The following is a 25,370-nucleotide window of genomic DNA, read 5'->3' as shown; positions in this document are numbered from 1 at the left end:
TGAGAGAAGCTTATGTAAATTTTCATTCTTTTGTTAATAAATTGACTGAAGTGGCCGCGTTGGCTCAGGCCGTGGACTGTTTCCCTCTTTGAGGGTTTTAACCACGTCAAAAATACTGGTGTATTGATCTGTGATCTGTTTGTGAGCGGTGTCCTTTGGTGTTCTGTCTGAGGAACTTACCCTGTAAATTCCTACAATGATAGACCTCTCATACCGACACCTTCTGAGGATGACCTATTTCTAACAGGTGCAGACCCTCTCATTTGCAAAAGTAAGAGGGAGTTGGATTTCAGATGTGGAAAGGTAAAGCTGCAAGCTCGTGACTACCTCGCGGATCTTAACTTTCAGAAGTTATATGGAAGTGATGCTGGACCAGACTTGGGAAATGCCTCTGAGTTTCATAAATTCATTTGCATTGATGTTCTTGGTGAACTTCCATTCGGATATATGTTTTGCAGTTAGCATGGTGAGCTCATATTTCATTGAGCCTCACTAGATTGGTGCCAGGAATCTTCTGAGATGTTTTCGGGGCACAATCTCTCATGGATTGAGATACATTGCCGGAAATATGAAGCTGCATGATTGTTTGAATGGCTGATTAGGCAGGCAGTGTAGAGGATCTCAAGAGCACTTTTGTGTGTTGATTCTCTTTGGGTTTTGCTTCGATATCATGGATGAGCAGGAAGCAAAAGTCGGTTGCTATAAGCACCACCGAGACCAAATACATAGCTACGAGTATGATCTCGTATGAAGCTACCTGGTTGTGGAAGCTCTTTAGTGAGCTGTTTGTACACATGATGAAAACCACCGTGATCCTCTGTGACAACCAGGGGGGATTCGATTATTGAGGAATCCCATATTTGATTATTGATCCAACATATAGACATCAGATACTACCTTATCTGGGATATGATAGGTCAATGAGCGAGGAGGCTCCATCGCATTGAGACTGATGTATAGGTCGCAGACACTTTGTCAAAGCCCCGGGGAAAGGTCAAATTTGTGATTTTCCCGAACGACTTGGAGTCGTTGAGAGACCTTCGTATAAGGGTCCCGCATGTTGCATGCATTGAGCTTTGGGAGCTCTGGGGGGCTTGGGGTACTTATTGGAGCGACATACGACCATAGGGCGACTCACCCTCCCCTGGTGGTGCACTATTACAGGATGACAGGTTCAACCTTTCCCTGTGATACCTCGTGGCGATTATAGAACAGGATGATTAGTTCTCCTGTCGGCCGTGATGATTAGTTCTCCTGTGGGCTGGGATGATTAGTTCTCCTGTGGCTACTGTGGTACAGGATGATTCGTTCTCCTATGGATAGGATGATTAGTTCTCCTGTCAAGGAATCCTACCCATGCAGTATGGGACTCATGGGAAGTACCTCTCATCTGATCAATGAGCAGGGAAATGGGGTTAGGGACCATAGTAGTACTATCGATGGACGCGTTGTTGTATCTACTGTACTCCCTATGCTAGGATGACCTCCATTGATCTGGGATCAGTATGAGTGATTTGAGTCACTCTCTTGTGATATTAATCTGGGATCAATAAAACTGACTTCTGGTCAGTAAGATGAAACTGACTTTGAGTTAGTAGAGAATGGTATGAAACATTCTTGATCAATTTTTCTTCTTCATGGTTCAGCAGAGTAGAGCAGAAGTGAGTAGAGCTCAACAGAGCAGAGCAAAACTGAGAAGAGCTGAGTGGCAGAGATAGTATAGTCGAACATATGGATCAACGGATGGAGTTCCCTAGTTGAGAGGGAGTGTTAAAATTGGAAACTAGGGACAAACTCCATGTGGGTCATCTTATTAATGGCAGCGAATATTTTTCTTGGATCCCTCTCATCGAGAGGTGTAGGATTGATCTAAAGATCATTCGATTTCGATAAGTATTCATGGAGATATGAATTTATTTGTATTATGGGACAATTCATCAAGGTCGGCCATCAACCAAATAAACCCCACTTGTGCTCAACGTTTTAGTATAAATAAAGGAGGACTTCAAGTCATTTAGACACTCATCCTCTTGGTGATCTCTTCCTCTCCACTTGTCTTTGGGTTTTGGTGGGAGGAGAGACCTAAAGAGGATACGCTGCCCTAGAGGATGCCCTATCCTATACGTTGTCATGAAGGAGATCTCTACGCTACCCTAATGAAGATCAAGCTTCAACCATGGAGAGATCTATACGCTGGACATCTAGATGCAGGCCCTATAGATGCATTCAAGGAGGATCCTTATACACTTTATAAAGGAGGCCTTAATAAACCCTAGCTGCAATCACAAAAGAGGCATAGCTGCAGTTGGAAGGAGCCCTACCGCGGGTCCTATTATGCAGCGAAAGAAGGTCTAAATACAACCCTATATCTACAGTTGAAGGAGGATTCTATACGCTGCACAAAGGAAGACTAAATGTTGTCAAAAGAGACCTAATCTATCTGCTGTTGAGGAGCCCTATTCCGCAATCTTGAAGGAGACTTATATGCAGTCAAGGGAGGACCTATATGTTGCCTAAAGAAGCTCCTCCTAAACGTTGTCAAGGAAAGGTCTTAGACACAATTTAGGATGATGCCCTAGCCACTATTATGTGCAACCCTTATTCCACAGCAAGAAGACTTTATACACAGCTCAAGATAGAACGAGATCTCTGCTCAAGAAAATCAATAGATGAAAGGAGTGGAGTCGCCACTTGAACAATGAATCTGATTCTAAGATCCAGAAAAACAACCAACAAGCAGATATGAGGAAGACTTCTTGTCTGGGAAAAATAAGAAAATGGAGTCGCCACCCAAACAAGAAACAAAACGAAGAGAAGTTGCTGATATGACGAAAGATAAGATCCAAATGATGCCAAAAAAAATGTTGAATCTGCCAGCTCAAATGAGAGATGAGAAAGATGAAAGATGATGATAAATGTCGAATAAACCAAGGACAGAAAAAACTCTATCCCCGGCAACGGCGCCAAAAAATGTTGGCGTTGCCGGGCCAGATGAAAAGATAAGAAATGAGAAGGATGATTGTCGTTGAAACGCCGAGAATAAAATGTCCCCGGCAACGACGCCAAAAAATGTTGTCGCGCAGATTGACACGACAACGCTCAGATCGGGGGCTGTCACTCTGATCCCCGATCCCTCCGTTTAAGCCTGTCTCCCGCGTCTAAGGGGGGTAGACCCTATGAGAAGATGAAGACCAACTGCCAAACAGTTGCGCTGGGAGACACGAAACACGATATGATAAGCACTAGAAGGATTTGATTAATTTAGCAGACCAGTGCCTTAAGAGATTGTTGTTAAAACGATTACCTTTTAGATGATATAGAAACATAAACCATGAACAACGATCATTTGTCATCACAAGATATCAGTTAAACTCACAATGCTCTTAGAATGACCAAAACGATATCCAACAACTGAGAAATTTGAAGAGATGAATGCTTTAACCACCACGAGAATCATAAATCATTAACCAGATACAGCTAATCTTTAAGATGATCATTCATGTGCAGACCTGTCTAAAATAAGCATTTATTCTAAATTTTGAATCTCAGCGTGATATTTCCCGAGAACAACTGGATCTGGCAAACAAGGAAATTTTCCACAAATTTTTTATGCTTTTTCAAATATTATTTTATTATTATTATTATTATTATTATTTTAAAAGTTAAAACAATAAAACTAAAATAAATAAAATTTTAAATTTATTAAGCTAATCTAAATTAGAAAATTAAATCTTTAAACTAAAGTACAAAAATTAAATCGAAAATTTAAAATCTAAAAACCTAAGTCTAAAATATGAACATTTTTTTTTTTATTTTTATGAAATCTAACTTTATATATATATATAAAAAAAAAATAAAAAAAAACTTTAAACGAAATAAAATCTAGAAAATTAACCTACGTCCGTATCCTTAAGCAAAAGAACAAAGAAGAAGAACTAATTAAAGAGGCGTTAAACGTTAAAACTTACCTGATCGCATACGCATAAACTAACCTGAAACCCTACGCGGAACAGAAAGAGGATATGCCAGCAGATTTTGGACGATTCGATAGCAGTCGGCGCGGCGAACGTATGGGAAACAAGGAGCCACAGTTTTTCTTTCCCAGCCGACACTGAAACGCAGAAATTTTATTACCTGTTACCGTGCGTGCGTGAGGATTGGAACTGACAGTTAACACGCTAGCATTTCGAATATCAAATTAGCCTGTCGGCTCCACCCGTGACCTGGTCCGAGGGTGAAGATAGCGGACGGATGATGGAAAGAGTCGTTTGAAAACCGGTTCTCTCACCTGAATAGTTTCACGCCTGAAATTCCTCAAGCTGCTCGATGGTGGATGAAGATTTGCTTAAGAGCCCTACGTTATTGATTGAGGCGTGCAGCTTTCAGCGACCAAGTGATGATTAACTGAATGCTTGAAAATTTTTTTAGTCTTGAAACAATCGCTTGCTATCCAAATTGAATTTGTCTGTATGATGAGATCGACTGGCTTGCATAACAACCAAATTGATGGCGGCAGACGGCAGGATGGCGTGATCTCTTACGCAGATGCAATTCAAGGTTTTATTTCCCAGATCAGTTAAACAAAATTGCAGATTTTGGCCCCTTAACAGCCAGATTCAGCAATAAGCACAGAAATATTTTAAAGAATAAAAACTTCAGGTTTTCACTGTGAAGAACTTCGGAAAATCTCTCATGCAAATTAGAAAAATAAACTGAATGATAGATCCAGGATCAAATCCAACTGGGCTCAGCAAAAAATGCTTGCGAGAGTTGGCTGGTTCAGCCGAGAACTTCCCCTAACGCCCGGCAATCTTCTTCAGTAATAGTTTTCCTGCACAGCTCACTTCAACCATCAGTAAAGAGGGCAAAAATGCTGCTAGATCTCAAAAAGTAATGGAGATACCTGCCATTACTTCAGAAACCGTAACACCACTCAAACCCTAGCAAGTGAACAAGATACCTGTGCTCACAATACTCTACAATAAGCTATTATTAATGGCTGAAAAATAAAATATGCAGAAAATTAAACAATCTCACAGCATTTCTAGAGAGTAACACCAGCTAGATTTAGACCCCAAAGTCTTCTTTTATTAACCAGAAACAATTTACAAGAGAGCTTCTTCAGTACAAGACTCACAGATCCAATGATTTGAAATGACCCCTAGCACCCTATTTAAAGGAAATGATCCCAACGGCTAGTTCGAGTGATCCATGTCGAAATGATCTCGACCGTCGATGAGGATCAAGACATCTTTTAATCTCATTCGTCGAAATTGCTAACTTATTATTAAAAATAATATTTTGCATGCATTCACTCAAAATATTATTATTTTATTATTTAGGGCTTTTGCTTTATTTTATAATTTTTTATTATTTTTTATTTATTTCATTTTTTAATTTTTTAATTATTTAATTATTTTATTTATTTTCTTAAATGGATCATCGAACTAAGCCTTTGGAAACATCACCTAGGACCTAGGACTTAGGACTCATGAGGGGATTTAAAACATTTTCCAACCCTCAAGACACATTACATCATGACTTTTACAATTTACATCTTAAGGGGGAAAACCCCTTTATCATAGACCCTCATAAATCACCCAGTTCTGCGACACAACTATAATCTAGCAGATTAACACACTAGGATTCTCCTAAAATTCGAATGACAAAATCCATCCCGGCTTTGGGGTCAGGCTGAAGGAAAACTCTGCCGATCATGGATCGGTGAGACGAAAAACCTTCCAGGACGTAAATTACCATTAGAAAGTTAGGTCCACCTAGGCAATTTACATACACGACTCATATATGCTAAGATTATTTACAATTCATACATGCAGACTGGGTTTAGAATTAAAAAGATCAAGTTGCTGATGACTGCAGGATGGCACGGACACGCCGATCAGGTGCTACCCCTTTTTGCAAAGAAAAGGGGGGGGGGGGGTACTTGACCGGTAGTGGTCAACACTGAGTAGCAGAGGAGTAGCACTTTACCAAGCTCCATCAGAGAGTGCGTAAGATAGCCCAAGAGCTATGAAGTAGGGAGAAAGAGGGAGTTTTTCAATAGTTTTTGGAAAAGATGGCAACCAGTGGCTTGAGAGATCAGAACAGGTTGAACGGGGCTTCCAACTATTCCATCTGGAAGGCTAGGATGAACTTCCTGCTAGATGAGCATGCCCTTAAGATGTACGATGATAATGTGGTGGCTGAACCTGTAGATGCAGATCTGCTGAAAAAGTACAAAGCTGAGATGGCTAAGGCAAAGACGATGATTCTTGATGGGGTCAAGGATCACGTGGTATGCCACGTTGCCAACAAAGGGACCGCTAAGGAAATGTGGGATGCCTTGGCCACATTATATCAGGGAATTTTTGTGCAGTGGAAGATGTACTTAGAGTAGACGCTGAGATCTGCTCAGATGCAAAAGGGGGAGCGAGTGGATCTGTTCCTTACGAAATTGAAGGAGACCCATGATGAGCTGTCAGCTGCGAGACATACTCCTCAGGACTCGGAGTTAGTGAGACCAAATCTGAATTCCATCTCAGATGATTGGCATATCTTTGTCCAAAGTATCTTGGGTAGTGCAGCATTGCCAAATTGGGATGAGATGTGGGCAACTCTGAAACAAGAAGAGCTGAGGAGAGACCTGCTCCAGGTCAAGCTTGATGGTAGCAGCAGCAGCAGTGGGTCGAAGCCCAAGTTAGAGGAGGAGGATAACGCAACTCTTGCATCGAAGGGACAACTAGGGCAACGAAGACATAAAAAGGATGTCTCCAAGGTGAAGTGCTTCAGATGTGGCGAGATGGGCCACTATGCATCACAGTGTCCTTTGAAGAAAAAGGACAAGGATGAGAAGCATGATCCGAAGGTTGCAGCTGCGAATATCGACAAGGAGGGGTTTGCCATGGGAGTCTAGATACCTCCAAGAGGGAGGTGCGCTGATACAGTGCTATAGTCAGGAGGACTGCAGATGGGTAGGATCCTTGAGGAGATCACCTCTTGGATTGTCACCTTGCTATAGGAGCCCATGATTAGTAGTAGCAAGATGGTGGAGTTTCAGTTGGTGCCATGGAGTGTTTGATTCGACAGATGCATTGGATAGGAGAGCTAGAGACTGAACAACGCGGAGCAGTGAGGCAGCAGTGCGAGAAGGCATAGTGCAGAGCTTCAGCAGCGCAGTAGTTCAGAGGTAGTATGGGACTAGCAACAATCAAGATTTCAACATCGAGGAGTATCCACTAGATACTTATCCAGTTTTGGGTGTTTTCAGTTGCTTCTCTCAGCAGCTGAGTTGCAGTATGAATGCAGTGTTAGCAGCATAGAAGAAGCAACGTTTGAGAGGGAGCTGCAGTACAAATGTAGCATTGGCAGTGGTAGTGTCAAAGGCAGCAATACAATAGCAGCAACAACGCAGTGGTTGGTGGACAGTAGGTCAGACATCAGTACACATAGACGATGCTTCAGAGTCAGAGCAGTATGCAGAGAGGCAACATTGCTAGAGCACATTCCTCGCTAAGAGGGAGTGTTGATTTGGGGTAGCATCGAATGTGCTCTAAGCCTCAAATTCTGCAGGGAGGCTTGGGCACGGGTATTCCAAAGAACCCAGAAAGCGTTTTGGGAAATTCCACCTAGATGTGATTTTATTAAAATAATTAATATTTTTAATGGGGTTCCTAAGTCTAAACTTAGGAAAATTAAAATATTGATGGGTATTAATTTAATCAGGGGTGAAACTTCTAGAAAAGGTCACGGATCAAGCCAAAACAATATGAGCCTTTGGTTATGTTTTAATCTAGGCCATTGGTTGTCCAACAGGAAGATATAAGAAGGGGCTTGAGGGTCATTTGGAAAACACGCAGAGAGACAGAGAAAATTGATTTTTGAAGTGAGAAGTTCTCAGGAGGAAAAATCGATTGAGGAAATCTCTTACAGTTGAGGGGTAGGGATAGCAGAGTCCGGAGAGAGAGATTCTCAGCCGGAGATACATCAGTAGAGAGAGGTAGCAAGTGATCCAGAAGCTTCCACACGGAGGTTGACGCAGGGCCAGAAGGGCCACACGGAACCAATGTAGAGGGGGAGAGAGAAGTCTAAATTCTGTAGAGGAATTCGATTTTCAGAAGTCGGGAGCCGGGGTGTGAGACCGAGAGGCAGAAATCGAATTTCCTGGGTAGCAGATCGATCATCCATAGGAGTGGCACAACACCTAGAGAGCTTGATGCTGGGCTAACGTAGGCACTGTGCAGAGACGGCACAGAGGAAGCCAGAAAAGCCAGGAGGCAGTCAGTTTGGGGCTGGATCAACTAGGATTTCTCAGTGATTGTGTGAGGTAAACCTCACAAATCTTCTGCCAGTATCTCTCTGGAACTGAATAACCCTATGAGGTATTCAATGATGTATTCAAATTTTGCTACTCCTTAATAATATAAAATCCTCAGAGTTGCTGCACTGGTTTTCCCGCATTGGATTTTTCTGGGGACTATTTGTCCAAAAATAACTGTCTTATGTGTTGTATTTTCTTTCTTGCTCAGTATTTTGTTTTCGCATATATATAAATTAAGTGAAGGTCACAAATGTATTTACTTCGAAATTTACTGTAGAAGATAGTAAATAACTTGTATGACTTAATCAAGTAGGAGAAGTAACATCAGTTTGTTGCAGTAGGGATTCCAGTGTAGGAATTTTCACACAACGTACAACAACAAACTTTGACCTTCCAACATCAACTTCAACCCCAACAGCTTCTCCAGCAACTTCGACCCCAATAGTTTCTTTTGCAATTACGATTACTGCGAAAACCCTAGCTTTTGCACATGTGGTGATTTCTTCTTCCTCCTTCGCTTGGGGATCTTCTTCTTCCTTAGTAATTTTGCTTGCAAAGAGACCTAATTTCGACCTTTCGATATGACTATGAATTTCGGTCTAGGTGCAACAAGATGATGCCCTAGATCTCTCACGTGTGAAGAGAAATAGCATAGAAACAGATCCAAAACTTCGTTTTTCTTCTATCTTCTTTTCCTCTATTTCTGTCTTCTTTTGGTCTTCTTCTTTGCATTGATCAGACTTCTTGAGAGCTGGATGGATGTTCTTCAAGTGAGGTCGATGACTTCTTATATATAGGCTTCATAAGGTGGTTGAATAGCCCTTCCTGAGGCTGACTTGCTCTTCCATGTAGGCCGACTTGTTGCAGCTCGTTGACAAGGTCTTGAAGGGTCTTTTATGACTAACAATTTTCTTTTACATAATATAAGATGCCCAAAGGGGTCTTACATGTATGACAATGACTCTTTTGACTTCAAAGGGTGCTTAACCTATAAATAACTTTCTCTTGAGCATGAAACCGATGCCTCAAGAATAAATTTCTTTTCTTTTTAATATCAAATACAATACAATCATGATTACAATAGACATTATGAAGACCAAACCTAGTTACATATTTCAACACCATAAACCCTTGCTGCAAATTTTTGTGCCAAAATGTGATAGATTTGCTCTGCAAAATCACTAATATACTCCTCGAGATCCTCTCTCCGACAAATCTATTGCTTTTTGCTACAAATCTGAGTCAATTCACACTTTTCCACCAACTTGGATTTGGAAATCGAACTCTGCCTCTCTATTATCGCACTGTCTGGTTGATCTACGCAGACATGAAGAAAGTGCTTTAGATCTCGCTCTGAAACTGCACGATCTCTTCTTCTTTCACTTTTGAGCTTCAAATTTGATCAACACCACTCTGGTACCATGTGAAAAATCCACAATTTCAATAAACTGGAAACTGTTTCTAAATGTTGCAATTTATTTCTCTTTTATTATTTAATTCATTACAAATAACGAATAGCTCACTACTGCGATATTCACAATTAAAATAAATGTTGTGGAAATAAATTAGGAACTGAGAAATAATGCGCACACATAAAAGGACACTACAGTTTTGACTATCATCCCCAGAAAAACCTATAAGGGAAAATCGGTGCAGGAGATGAGGGTTGATATTTTATTATCTTCAGCGAATTAGAGAGTACATAGATTTGCTTGTCAAGACACTAGCAAATATTCGAAAAAATTACTCCACCACTCCAACTGCCAGATCGACCTAGAAACTGTCTGTTTCCCTTACAAAATCAAACTCATCCTCCTCCAGTAATTGCACACAAAAAACACTGCTGCAGGAAATACGCACTTGCTGGAAACTGAGATCTGCTGTTCTTGCACTTGCACTAGGAAAATCGCTCTATCCTCCGTATTTGATCCCGACAACTTGAAAAGTGTTAATTTTAGGTATGTTCTATGCTTAGAGCAATAAACTTCAATTTTTCCATATTAGCTCAATATCAATTCCAGATTAGCAATCACATCAGCATGATAGTAAAGTGCAGATAAAACATAAACATAAACATCAAAAGACAAGCCAACACAAGAGGACACAAGATGTGGCACCGGCTAGGGACAAACCCCAATGTGGTAAACCCTTGATCAATTCTTCTTATATTCTTCAATAGTTCAGCAGAGAGAGAGATAGTACAAATACATTTGAAGTCAATACTTGACTTGCCAAAAAAGAATATCAGACATCAGAGAGCTTCACCATGAAGATGACAAATGCAGCAGATGATATGCCTAGAACAGCTCAAGCAATTACTCAACATACTGAAGCTTTCCTTCGATAAGACTCTCCTTCCTTTGCTGCTTCACTGATCATGACAAGGCTGCCCATCTGGCAGTTTGTGCATGCTGAAAGGACTGAAGCATATCTTGGCAAACCTGATCTCTGGTTAGGGCACAAGATCTGAGAGCTACTGCATCCTAAACATACTCCACAGTCCACCTATTTGCTGCGGATAGCCTTCATACTGATCTCCAATGATATGCTGCCTTATAGGGTCTGAACGCAGCACTTAAAGAGGCCTCCAACTGCTGGCTATGGCCTGCGGCCTAGCCCAGCAGTTGACTGTAACTTTTGTCCCTTCACACAGTGACCCAATCAACCTTTAAACAACAGTGTCAAGCACCTCCTTATTGCGGATTCTCCTTCCCTTTAAATCAAGCTTAGGAACAATACTATCATGCCCAAACAACCTTGCTATCACCTACAACAATGTGACAATATCACAGATCCTCCACGCTGTAATATAATTACCCTTGTTGCGGTTTAGATTCACTTTCCTTGCTGCGTCTAAGGGTCCTTTCATACTGTGATAAGGGCTCCTTTAACAACGACTTTCCTCCTCCATTTTACTGCACCCAAGATGACATTCTTTAGGACTGTGACTACGGCAGCATTTGCCCTACTTTGACAGCGGATTATGGCACACCTGAACTGCAACTTAAACTCCTTGTTTGGACTGTGGTTAGGTGTCTTCTTCCTTTAGGACAATGTTTAGGGCACTTTAGGACAGCGGTATAGGGTCTCTTCTAGACTTGCGTTTAGGGCACTTTGACAGCTCTCCTTGCTGCGTTATAAAAGCCTCTTTTAGAACAATTAAGGAGCCTCTCTTCACTGTGATAAGATTCCTCCATGACTGCGGCTAGGGCATGCTTCATTGACAGCGTTTTAGACTTCTCTTTGACAGCATCTAGGGCTTCTTTTGACAGTGTTGAAGTTCCCTTTAGATATCATATAGAAACCCTCTCCTTGCTGCTAGAAGAGCCTCCTCTTGACTGCACAGAGGCTTCTCCTTTTGACTGCGTCTAGGGCTAGGGCATCTCCTCTAGGGCAGCGTATAGATCTTCTCCCAAGGACAATGTATATGCCTTCTCTTCTAGGCCTCTCTTTCCACTAAAACCCAAACGAGTGAAGAGAGAGATCACAAGAGATGAGTGACCAAATGACTTGAAGGCCACCTCTATTTATAGTGCTATGTTGGGTTAAGTTAGGGGTAATTTGATTGCTGGTCGACCTTGACAAATTGTCACATAACACAAATAAATTCATATCTCCATGAATACATGTTGGAATCAGATGATCTTTAGATCAATCCTACACCTCTTGACAAGAGGAATCCAAGAAAAATATCAGCTGCCATAAATAAGTAGACCCACATGTAGTTTGGCCATAGTTTCCAATTTTAACAAAAAGTGATCTGCTACCCAAATCTATGCATTGGAGAAACTCGCACAACCTTCCTGCTGGTGGACTCGACCTTTGCAAATTTCAGTGGATACCTGCCTTAGAAACCTTCCCACCAATCTCTACTGATCCTATCAATGATACTCTGCTGGCTTGAACTCTTCCCTTGCTGAATGTTGTGCATTGGGAAATTCACATTGCCCTGCTCTCTTGCTCCTTTGATGTGTCTTCTCCAAGCCCCATCTACTTGCTCTTATAATTCTCTATCTAGAGCACCAACGACCAAGACCTAATTGTGATCAATGGTTAAGATCACCTTAGACTCCATCAAATTAATTTTGAGAAGTATTTAGAGAAAAAGTTGATTTCCTTAATTAATGCACTTTAATTAACTAATTTTCGTAAGTTAGACTTAATAAATTTCAATTAACCGGTCAATTAATTTAATTAAGGTGTTTGATAGCCATATCTCGTGAAACCATTTCTGGGTATTGGAGATCTCATTTCCTTAGTGTCACTGCTAAAATTGGCAACCAGGGCAAAACTTCATGTGGGTCATCTTATTCATGGCTGATAATATTTTTATTAGATTGCTCTCGTCGAGAGGTGTAGGATTGATATAAAGATCATCCGATTCCGATAAGTATTCATGGAGATATGAATTTATTTTGATTATGGAATTATTATCAAGCCGACCTACAACTCATGTAGGCTCAGAAGCCCAACAATCGCATCTATTCACCCACCAACGTTGTGTATAAATATAAGAGGACTTTTCCTCATTTAGACTCACTCATCTCATCACATCTCTCTCTCTACTGCGCAGATATGAGTTTCTTCTCTACTGCGCTGAAATGGGTCTCTCTCTCTCAAACGGAAGTTGTTGAATTTGAAGCTGCAACTGCAGCAGTAAAGATTGACTTGCATGGCCTAGAAGATCTCCTCTTTGGAACTGCGTTGTAGGTTCATTTGAACCTCCTTTGAAAGCCGCAACTTTTGGTGGTGGAATGAAGTCAATCCGACGAACGGTTTGCAAGATATCGTCTGCCCTAGTTTGATAATGAAGCCGCTAATGCTGATGCTATTGATCTAGGGTTTGCTTCTGTTGATATGAATCAGATTTATTGTACTATTTCTCTCTGCTGAATTATTGAAGATAAAAGAAGATTTGATCAAAGGGTTTCCCCACACATTGTGGGATTTGTCCCTGGCTAGCTGCCACATCTTGTGTCTCTTGTCTTGGCTTGTTTTCTGTCGATCGTTTAATGTTCTATCTGCACTTTACTTTATGTACATGTGATTGCTAATCGGTGGAATATAATAAGAAAAAGAAGTAAACTGTTATAAGCATAGAACATACCATAACTTAACAGTCATAGACACCTTAAAGACTAGAACACGCACTAGCTGAATACGACCTCCTTGCAGTAAATTCGGCCTCTCTTTCCTGTCACTCCAACACTGGAAAATATTTGGAAATCCTCTATAGAATCCTTCTCAGAAATCTTTGTTGAAACCCCGCTGCTCGGTGTCTCCCTTTGTTTCAACTACACCCTTGCTTAATCACTACAACTAGGTAAGTTGAACTGCTCAAATGTCTTACATGTCTTCTGCAAACCCCATCAACTTGCTCTTATAATCTTTTGTTGGGCACCCCATGGCCATGATCTAATCACAATCGATGGCTAAGATCATCTTGACCCCATCAAGTGACTTTTACGAAAGTCCCTAGAGAAAAATCGATTTCCCTCCATTACTCTGATTTAATTAACCAATTTTTCTAAGTTAGAGTTAGGAAATATTTAATTATTGGTTAATTAATCTAATTGAGGCGTTTCTAAGGCATTACTTGCAAACCTTTTATGGGTTTTGAAGATCTTGTGTTCCTTAGCCTCTTAGACACCATAGAGACTAGAACACTTATCTGCTACTACCAAAAACTAACAAAATAAAGGTAAAAACATAAGATGGAAACAATGAAAGAAAAAGAAAAGTTAAAATGAAAAAGATGGCAAGGACATTGATTAGCACGTGGGCAAAACCTAGCATAAGCTTTATGCTCTTCCTTAATCATCACCTAGTTCCGAAGCACTAGATGCTCCATCACATCATAAAGAAACCTTTGCATGTCCTAACCATTATGAGCAAGAAGTTGAGTCGTGATTAAGGGGTAAATCAATGCTACATCATTAAAAGCAAGCTTGGACACCTGAGCTATTCTCTTTACCAAAGCATTGTAAAAAATAAGTCGAAGGCACCCTAAAGGAGTGGAAAAAGTAGGCCGAGGAAAGGGGTAACTCATGCCTGCACTATTGCTCTCTCCATACACCTATACACTCAGGGGATGGACTTCCATTAGCTGGTCCCATGACCATGGAACCCAACCATGAAGCCTTTCTCCTCCATTGCCACCACTATCACAAACACCTATGAATTGAAGGGTTGACTTTGGACATGTCACCTCCCCTTAGGCACTGGAAGCACCTAATAGGGTTGACCATCTGGCCATGTCTAACAAGTTAGGGAACACTTACGAGGCTTGGTCTAGTTAGATATTGAAGAGTGATCCCAGTTTGAAGTTTTATATGTCCTTAACATCTAAGTATAGTCCACTATGATGCATGTATGGTCATTCTCTTTGATGAATGGTAACTTTCACTTGAGTTTGAGATGGTTTTTCCAGGTGGTCCTTCACAGATCAGTACTGGCTTTGAGAGGACACATTCCATGCCTTTATTCAATAATAAATATTTGGATGACTATGTATTTTATGGATGGTATTTAGCATGAAGTTATTGTCATTAATTATGATTCTTAATTCAAATTAATGTAAGTAAGATGCATAATAAAATAGTTGAGCGGACAAATTAATCTCAATTTTTTTTAGAAACTTAACACTCATTTTCTGAAATCAATCTATAAAATTATTGTTAAAACTGGCAATTAGGGCCAAATTCCACCTTGGGACAACTCATATGATAGAGATGATTATTGCATTGGATTCCTCTTTTCAAGAGGTCCAAGATTGATATAAAGATCATCTCATTCGGACAAGCAAAAGTGTGATTTTGAATTTATTCTCTCACATGTACAAATTGATGAGGTCGGCCTCAACTTAATGTAGGTTTAAAAAGCCAAATAGATGTGTCTCTTCACCCACAACAAAGTGTATAAATAGAAGAGACCTCACACCTCATTTGGACATCATTCACTCACATCGTTCTTCTCTCTCTTCATCAGATTGGTTCATACAGTTTGGGCATCTTCTCTCTCTCTCACATGTGCGGCTAGGAGGATTGTTTTTCTGGGCTAAAACAAAACCAAAATTTCAGACTGTTGACCATCGTTGACCACTATTGGTTTGACCGAATTTGAATGCGTTTTTGGAAGCAAAATTTCACTCTCTTGAGGCCACATTTATTGGCACGAAAATCGAGGTGTTTGGGGTCGTTTGACCTGTGTTGACTGCAAGGTTGTTGCACTGTTTTGGGTTGACTTTGACCTTTGATGGAGGCTGAATTGGACTGCCTTTGATCGAGCTTCAAAGGAGGTGTTTTGCTGCTGATTTGAAGAATGTTGACTTTTCGGTTAGGGCTAGAATTTCACTGCAGAATTTGACAGGGCTGATTCGACTTTGTATTGGGCTAGTCTATTTGACTTTTGTATTCTCTCTCTCTGTTGAACTATTGAATAATAATAAGAAGATTTGATCAAAGGGTTTTCCCCACATTGGGTTTTTCCCTGGCATTTGCCACATCTGGTGTCCTCTTGTCTTGGCTTGTCTTCTGCATTTGTTTTTATGTTCTATCTGCAATTATTGTCAATGTCATTGCTACTAGAAATTGTTATTGGGTTGCTAAAGAACATTGAAGTAAATTGTGCTAAGCAAAGAAACATACCATTGTTATCTAAAATTAACAATTATTAAATTATTCAGTATTAAAAATATAATCTCTTTCTCTTCTAAAAATTATCAATTAAAAAAAATACGAAGTTTTCGAAACTAATATATCAACATTTAAAAATCGAAAAAAGAATATATATATATATATATATATATATATATATATATAATTCACAGGCTCTTAACCACAATGAGGTATCACATAGTTTATGGGAAACAAAAAACTTTTATTAAGATTGGAATTGGGATATAGATAATATAGAAAGATGGTTTTTGATCTTCAAGGTCCTCTAAAGAGGCAAGAAGAGTGCTGACACCAATACGATTTTATAGATACTAATCAAGTGGACTACTTAGTATCTTAGTAGCTTTTGATCACCAAAATCCTTGATAGTCCATCTGATATCGTGTTTGTGTTGAATGGTGTTGTTATTGATGTCAACATCTGTTAATGAATGATTTTCATATTTGTTTGGATTTCATTAGTTGGAAGCTCTAATGGAAGGATGGTTTGAAACCCTATTGGCCCTACAATTGTTGAAGTTTTTGAAGATGAATATTAGTGACATTGATCTTAGGACCATCACCATTAGATGCTCCTCGTCGCGCCGATTTGAGTGGTATGCTGAGCGCCACGAGAGGCCTCACGGTTTGAGAAATATCCTAGTTTGAATTTGGAGCCCCTAACATATGGTCAAAAGCCCTAAACAATAGATGATGTGGCAGCGCTTCTTGGTCTAGTCAAATAGTCAAATGATTTGGCCTCTTCTTCAATCATTAAAAAATGGCAAAGGTTATATTTTAAAGGGATTTCACAATTATTTTTTAAGAATCAAAATTCAAAGGGATCTTGGCCACACAACCTAACTCCGAAAACGCTATGGGCTTCATTTTAAATAAAATTCAAATAGATTATAACTCCTTGAACTCCTCCAATGACTCACCTATTAGAGCTCCTTCTATCCAAGAGAAAAGCTATAAAGTGGCATTGTCCTTACATCCCAAAGCATGCACGTGAACAAATTTCTTTGAAGCTTTGAAATTGCTCTATTCAGCCCTGTGAAGATTTGATCAGATCAAACAAGAGGGTTTATTTGAATCTTGGTTTTAGAATTTTTTGGTTTCGTTGTGTTTTATTGCAGAAAGAAAATCTCTGTCCTCACTAGGGCATCATGCTCTGAACGAAAATAATGATAAAGGAGGGTAACTGTTGGGCACAAAACTCCTAGGCCACTCAACCTTCCTCCTAAAGGAAATTCATTAAAGACTAGAAGAAGCATACTAAAGTTTTTTATAGCGACTCTCTTGAATTAGGTCTGTTCGGTCTACATCCCTACCCACTTCTGAAGCATGGTGATGTTTTGAGGCTCTCAAAATGCCAACGAAGGATAATATGCAAGTTATTTCATGTTGAAAATGTGTAACCAAGTTCAATCTTCATAAATATGAAATGTACTTTTGATCAGTGTCGAAAAAGTCTGCAAAAAATCCCGATTTAATCCTAAAAACGCGGTTTTTTGAACTAAATGATTTAATCCCCCGACTTTTTGGCGATTTTTTCACAAAGGAAAAAATCGCAATTTTTTCCTTAAATCGGGAGTCGACCCAAAAAGTCTTCGTCCCTTCCCAGGCCGCGGATAAAGAGGCCGCAAAGGTGAAAAAACTGTAAATTGAAGCTTCCATCCATGCATTTTCAAGTTATTACATTGTATTGTTTGTCATACTTCTTGCGAGCATAGCAGTCTCATTTGTAATCTGTTAGTTTTGAGGTTAAGATATGTTTTTGTTTTCCAAGGAAAAACAAATCTTTATACTTCATATTTCTAGTTAGAAAACAAAGTATACATTGGCTAAGCCTCCAGGCTTTCAGTGATCCAGACTCTAACAGCCATTGCCCCTTCAAAAGATTACAAAAGTACCAAAAGGATAGGCATACAACAGTCTTCCGTAGAAAGAACCCCACACCATCAAAAACATTGTTATAGTTGTTGAATGCTTCCAGGAGAAACAACAAAGAGGAGGCCATGAAGATCAAATAGCAACAACCTGTCCAGAAAAAACAAAACCAGTGCCTCAAAAAAGAACCCATTTTTCAGACAGGAACAAAGTACCTATGAAATCTTGTGATAGCAAAGATCCTTCCTGCAATGAGAGCACGTTTTGAAAGGGAATCTTCTTTAGTGGTGAATTCCTTGTAAATGTGGGGAAAGGTTATGTATCAGAAGTGGATTTTACCTCCAAGAGTTTTTGAATAATAGATGCCAAGGCTAGGTTAATAATCTGACATCTACTGTTTTCTCAGAAAATAAGCAGCTTGGATTCACCAAGCGTTAATTTTCACATCTACTGTGATACTCACTGTTAATTTTCATTAGACCTACCACCTGACACCTTATTACCCAAGCAGATTAAAATCTACTGAATAAATGCATGACTTATTTCTTAATACAATTAGCGGAAACAAAAATTAAAAGGGGAAGAGGATCTCAGTGACTGATTACTTGATGACTCATGATATACATTTATTATATTTTTTGTTGATATTTTGACTCTTGAGAGTTGAGACTTGGATAGGACTCAAAATTCAGGAGTTGATTTACTATTTTGATATGTGATGTAGCATTAGACTTCATATACATATTATATATTAGCTTTCTTTACATGTTTATGTGGAAATGCATTTATTTGATGTTGTGGATACTCTAGATGTCAAATGAATAATTTTGTGTTTTTTTTAATTTTGCCGACTTTTTCAAAAAACTCCAGACTTTGACGAGTTTTTCAACTTTTGGACCCTTGCCGAATTAATCCCGACTTCGACTTTTTCCACATTGCTTTTGATTCTTGTATATTGTAAAATGAAAGAAAATTATTATTATTATTTTTGGCAGTGTTGAAAATATCAGTATCGGCGAGGGTCTAGAAAACATCTTATCGTCAATATTAGCAAAAATATTGGGAAATATCGACAAACATAAAAAATGCATAATATATTCATTTTTTAAAATCAGATTTTTAATCATATAAAGCAATAACAACATGAAATAACCACATTAGCACATAAATATGAAGAAATCATTGATATATATGATATAGTGGATGTAAAATAAAAATGATACATCAAAGGTGATACCAAATCCTACCGATCCTTGATAATTGTCCAATCAAGGACTCAAAAGTGGAAAACCAATACAAAATAACATCACATATATAAAAGTATCTCATCATCATGAGTTATATGTAGCAAAACAAATAAAACTAGCTGCTATCTATCTAAGTTCAGTGCCCTCTCCCTAGCAACTATCTCTCTGTCTTTTTCATCAATTGCATCAAGAAATTTTTGTATAAGCTCTGCACTAGAAACCATATAAAGCCCAACATCATGTCCAGGGAGTCTAGCCAGATGGTATTTCAATTGCGTAACCCCTCCTGCCATATTGGTCCCACATAATTTGCATGATAGATATGCCTGATTTGCCCCACCATCAAGTTCCCCATATTGCCAAAATGGGTCCAAGGCTTTTGGCATATTTGTAGTGAACTAATTTAAACCCAGGGCACCAAAAAAACAAAAAATTGGCATTAAACACACACACACAAAAAAAAAAAGTAATAACCACCTCATTTAAAAAAATATTTTGTTCACTACATTATTTGCAATGTGAATGAAAAATGGCAATAAGAAGGTGCATAAGAAAGTTAAAAAAAATGAAGCTAGTTGTCCAAATATGGAGAAAACCCTTGCATTGACTCATGGGCATGAAAATCATAGCAAATGGAATAAAAGCAAAAAAACAAAATGTTGGTAGGCAAAGAGGGAAGCAAGCATAACCCTAAATCTATGAAAAAAATCATTAACATAGAGGTTTTTAAGAACATACTTGTTAATGGAAGAAATGAAGTTTGTCTTACTGATCTTCAATCTTTGATCCACAAAATTTTCTTAGTTGGTGGTGATAATGGTTGTTTGATCTTCAATCCTTCCTTGAAAACCATCACAAAGCTCTTCCCCTTCTTTCTCCAAGACTAAGAAACCAAAATGCGCAAATAAAACTACCAAAATCGCTTTGCTAGCCGCGACCCAGCATGCCCGACGATATCTGAGGTCATAGCGCGATATTTTGCCGAAATATCGACGGTATTTCAGAAATATTGCGATATATTCAAGCAAGAAAATATCATGATATTTCTCGGCGATATTTCGGCTTGCTGAAAGTATCGGGATATTTCCAATATTGCTGATATTTCGGTGATATTGTCAACACTGATTTTTGGAGCATGGGTTTCATGCTCAAGGTATTTTATTTTATAGGAATGGGTGCTTCTAGCGTTTTTCCTAGGTCAAGAAGTCAAAAGAGTCATTGTCATAAGTTGAAGACCCCATTGGGCACATTGTAACTTGTAAAGAAAATTATTTTTGTCATTAAAAGTGTCAAAATATCCTTCAAGACCAAGTCGGCCTGGCAGTTGGGAAGCTGGCCTATTTTGATGAGCAACGTCCACCTTTAGAAACCTATATAAAGGGGGGGAACTCGACCTCCTTGGAAGACATTCATCACTCACTCATCCAAGTGAAGAAGAAGAGCAAGAAGGTAGCGAAGAAGGAAGAGGACAAAGAAGACTTGTTTCTGGGCTATTTCTCTCTCACACGTGCGAAAGAAGGTTAGGGTTTCTGCTACTGGATTAGGTTTTTTCTTCTGCTAGTTCGATCTTGATGAAAGAAGAGAAAGAAGGTCAGTGAAAGTCACATTAGGTCATCCTCAAGCACCAGAAGAAGGAGAAAGTCAAGAAAAGGTCTGAATGAGCCTTGGGAGGCCAGAATAAGCTCACACGTGTGGCAACCACTGCTGTTGGGAGGGACGAAAATTTCAGACCTGCAGTAGAGACCAAAATTATGAAGCTGGGGTTTGAAGTTGTGCTGCTAGAAGAGATTTGACTAGATTTGACTTGGACAAAGGGAGCACATCATCCGGAAGGGTTGGACTTGGTCTTGGTCTAGAGGTCTTGGAATTCATCAATTGAATAATCTATAAGAAGGGAAGAGATTTGCAGATTTTCCTCTCAAGTGGAGAGGTTATGGCCCTGGTTTGCAGCCTACATTATGTGTTACTGTCTACTATTATTCTTCTTGTTTTGGAAGTTGTTTGATGATACACAAACATAATAATAAGTGAAGAAGCTAACAAGTAAGAAAAAGTAAAAAGACATCACAAGAAGTTATCAAAGAAAAGAAAAATCATCCTAACTATTTCCCTATAGATTTCTCAACATTTTGGTCCTTCTCATTGATGTTGATCATGAATTAATTCTGGAACAATGAAGATAGCACACTTTTGTGATTGTAGAGGCTCAAGGTCAGTGAAGGAGTTACTAATTGGTTTTTGTTTGGCTCAACCTTCATTAGTGCATCCAAATACTATGAAGGAAATCTCATTATCTATGTGGCTTGGTTACCTGAGATCATTTGCAGACCCTTGAAGTATGATCTATTTAGACCAAAATTAAATTCTGCATCCCTAATCTTTGCCTCATTTATCTCTTACTAAGGTTTATTTTCTAAAGTGTTTGCTTATAAGATTACATATGCAGCTTGGTTATAGTTCAACTAAAGAAGCAACATTGAAGTTAGTTTGAACAATCGAGGTCTAATTGCCAAATCTCTCCAACTATCGTGATACAAATATGAAGTAGCTTAAAAGTCTTTTGATACAAAAAACTTCGGCCAATTCTGAGAAATTGTAGTAGCATTTCCTATGGAATGGATCTATTGAACGCAAAACCGACCTCAATAAATTAAAGTGTATGGCCAATAGTCTGCAAACTTGAGGTAGCGATTGATGTCAGAACTTAAAGGAACATATTCACGCATTTATTGGAAGCCCTAATCATTCAGAATTCTGAGCATACATATTCACACATTTATTGGAAGCCCTAATCACTCAAAATTCTGAGCATACATATCGTGCTTCTTGAACATTTTCTTATGGTCTCGGTTTGTCACAACTTTCAAATTATTTGATTCAGTTCAAGACTAAAATGTCCAATTACAACTGCATTCTAGAAATAGCGTGAATTGTTTTGACTGTGGCCATGAAGGACAAATTTCGTATGACATTCTTTGGTTCGATGCTACTTGCGTTGGATACTTCTATGAGGCTCTTGGTGATTGAGAACTCGATGGTCTCTACGCATATGAACTTGGTGATCTTAGCGACATATAACCTTCAACGATAACATAATACCTTCGTATTAGGTTTACGTATATATAATTTAGTTTCATTCAAGTGGCTTGAACAAATAACACCGTAAATCTCCCAACTGTGCATATTAAAATAAATTGTGGCCATGGTTTGGCTAGCCATGTCGTTGAAGGTAGATATTATATGATGAATGTACCTAGTATTTTGCTACAACCTTAACAAAGACCAAGGTATTTCCAAAATAATTTATTTTGGTTCATATGGACATTTTGTCGAATTGTTAAGAAATCAATGATGCATCTTTTGTAGAAGGTTTGTCAGGAAAGGACTATTTTGTAGAACCAATTCTAAAAGGACCATTACGTAGAATAGATAATTTATTTTTGGTTTTGGGGACTCCATATGAGCCCAAAATTGAAATTTGAAAGGCATCACAATTAGAACATTGTAGTGAACAATCATAGAAGCATGAGTCTTGATGTTATACTTGATGATAAGAATTTGAGCAGGTTGATGTGAGAACTTGATGTGTTGTTAGGGTTTGGCATCTTCATGTATATGTTGATTTGTGAGCAAAGGTTTACATTGTAGACAAAATGCTAGGATTGATGTATATATATATATCAAGCACGACTAGATTAACCATGAGCAAAGTCTTTGATAATGCACTTTTATGACAGGCTTGGACGTTTGATACACATTAACAATATTATTGATAATTGTTGAGTGAGGCTTTGACAAAAATCATTGAGCAGTTCTATTGGCATATGTGGACAGTTGATGAATGCTAGGGTTTTCAGTGTTGGCTTTATTTGACCGATGTTTGGTGACATGTTGATGTGCTAATGATGAACAAAAGCGGATTTGATGTGCAGATTGGGCAAAGGAAAAATTGTCTATGACAGTTGATGTTGGCAGCTAGGGTTGGATACGCAGGTTGAGCAGAGGCATACTTGATTATACAACATTTTGTTGATTTCCAGTTTCCTATTCATATTGAGCAAAGGTGGATCTAGTCTGAAAATTGTGAAACATGGTCTGTCGACTGATCAGGGTGGCATGGTGGTGCAAGGTAGGAGAGTGGAGTCTCCTTCAAGTTGTAGCTTGAGAACACTTCAGCGGGGGGGCGCTAGGTGTTGATTTGGGGTAGCATTAGATGTGCTCTAGCCATAAAAATTGGTGGAGAGGCTAAAGCACATGAGATTTCCAAGATCCATAATTGGTTTGGGGAAATTCCACTCGGTTAGAGAGATATTAAAATAATTAATATTTTTAATAGAGTTCCTAAGTCTAAATTTAGGAAAATTAAAATATCAATGGGTATTAATATAAAACTGGGTGAGAATGTTCTAAATAACATGGATCAAGCCAAATCATTAGAGATTTAATCTCGGCCGTGGAAGACTCAACAGGAAAAGTATAAGAGGAGGCTAACGATGAACAAAAGCGGATTTGATACGTAGATTGAGCAGAGGCATAATTGATTGTACAACAGTTTCTTGATTTCCAGTTTCCTATCGATATTGAGCAAAGGTGGATCCAGTCTGAAAATTGTGAAACATGGTCTGTCGACTGATCAGGGTGGCATGGTGGTGCAAGGCAGGAGAGTGGAGTCTCCTTCAAGTTGTAGCCTAAGAACACTTCAGGGTGGCAGGGGGGCGCTAGGTGTTGATTTTGGGTAGCATCGGATGTGCTCTAGCCATGAAAATTGGTGGAGAGGCTAAAGCACATGAGATCTCCAAGACCCATAAATAGTTTGGGCAAATTCCACCTGGTTAGAGAGATATTAAAATAATTAATATTTTTAATGAAGTTCCTAAGTCTAAACTTAGGAAAATTAAAATATTAATGGGTATTAATATAAAACTGGGTGATAATGTTCTAAATGACATGGATCAAACCAAATCATTAGAGATTTAATCTCGGTCTTTGAAGACTCAACAGGAAAAGTATAAGAGGAGGCTTGAGGGTCAGTTAGAGATACACCAAGATTGATCAGTTAGATCAATTTTCTGGAGTGGGGTTTGCTGAGAGAAATCAAACTAGTGATCAAAGTTGCAATGAGGGGAAGTGAGTGCATAGAAGAGAGGCAGAGATAGTGTCGAAGGATCAACATTGAGGTAGAGAAGGCTACATAGAGGGCTAGAGGGATTGCGCAGAGGCTACTAGGGCATGCGTGAATGACGAAGAGGTCCAGAGAGCCTACGCAAAGCATCAAAAGGCTGACACAGAGGGTTCCAGGCTGACGCAGAAGCCAGGAGGGCTGACACAGAGCCTCAGAAAGGCGTTGGAGAGTTTTTCGTGGGGGCAGACTTGCCAAATATCTGCTTTTGAAGAGGGGTGTTAATGCCAGATTGATTTCTCTGTCGGGTGAGCTATTTTGGCACCCAGTTGTACTCAATAAAGCTGCTTAATAATAAAACCCTTAGAACTGCTGCACTGGTTTTCCCAAGCTGGGTTTTTCTGGGGACGATTGTCCAAAAATAATGGTGTCCCTTGTGTGTTTGTCTATTTCCTTCAGTTGATGATTTGTAGATGGTTGAGACTGTACTTGTGTTTATTTCAGTATTTATATGGTTAAATAACTTGTTAAGTAATTAAACAAGTAGGTGAAATAACCAGATAGTGCAGGAAGAATTTCTAACGAGTTAGACTTAGAAATTTCAACATGGTATTAGAGGATTGCAGATCACAAGAGAGTTGAAAGAACTAGCTAAATCATAAAATTTGCAGTAGAAACAACTGTCTTGAGTGACAAAAGTTGTTCCTAAGCAGAAAGTAGCAGAGAAGGAGTGACACAGAGGGCCTGTGTCATCAGTTCGGGCCAAAGAAAGGGCCAGCGCAGAAGCAGTGAGAGGCAGAAGAGGTTCATGAAGAGCCACGTCATCCTGCTCAACTAGGTAGGAGTGACGCAGTTGGCTAGAGGAGTGATTTGGCCTTACCGAGATTGCGCAGAGCTAAAAGGCTCAATTTCTTCAGCTATTGGGGCCTAGGGAGTTGTGGGCAGATTGTGGGTTGTGAAGCTGGTGGGGTGTTGTTGCTGTCGAAGCAGAACAATACCTAATGGGACAGAACCAAGGTAGTGGGAGTCGCTACCTAGGCAGTTTTCTAGCCAAGAAATCCAGATCAGTGTTGTACGAGAAAAGAGGATTGGAGAGGAGCGATTCGACTGTTGGCAGAAGGATTTCCAGGAAGGAAATCG

General features: G+C 39.2%; 1 protein-coding gene across 1 annotated transcript in view; it reads left to right on the top strand.

Annotated features, from left to right (window-relative positions):
* Window positions 1-25,370, top strand: part of LOC149242577 (ureide permease 5-like) — a 178,872-nt gene that overhangs the window by 51,752 nt on the left and 101,750 nt on the right. The window lies entirely within an intron of this gene.

This window comes from Pinus tabuliformis, chromosome 8 (assembly GCF_031772625.1).
Source record: "Pinus tabuliformis cultivar Carrire ecotype Pingquan chromosome 8, CPIR1, whole genome shotgun sequence".
Classification (NCBI taxonomy): Eukaryota; Viridiplantae; Streptophyta; class Pinopsida; order Pinales; family Pinaceae; genus Pinus; species Pinus tabuliformis.
This window is presented reverse-complemented; position numbering and strand designations above follow the sequence as displayed.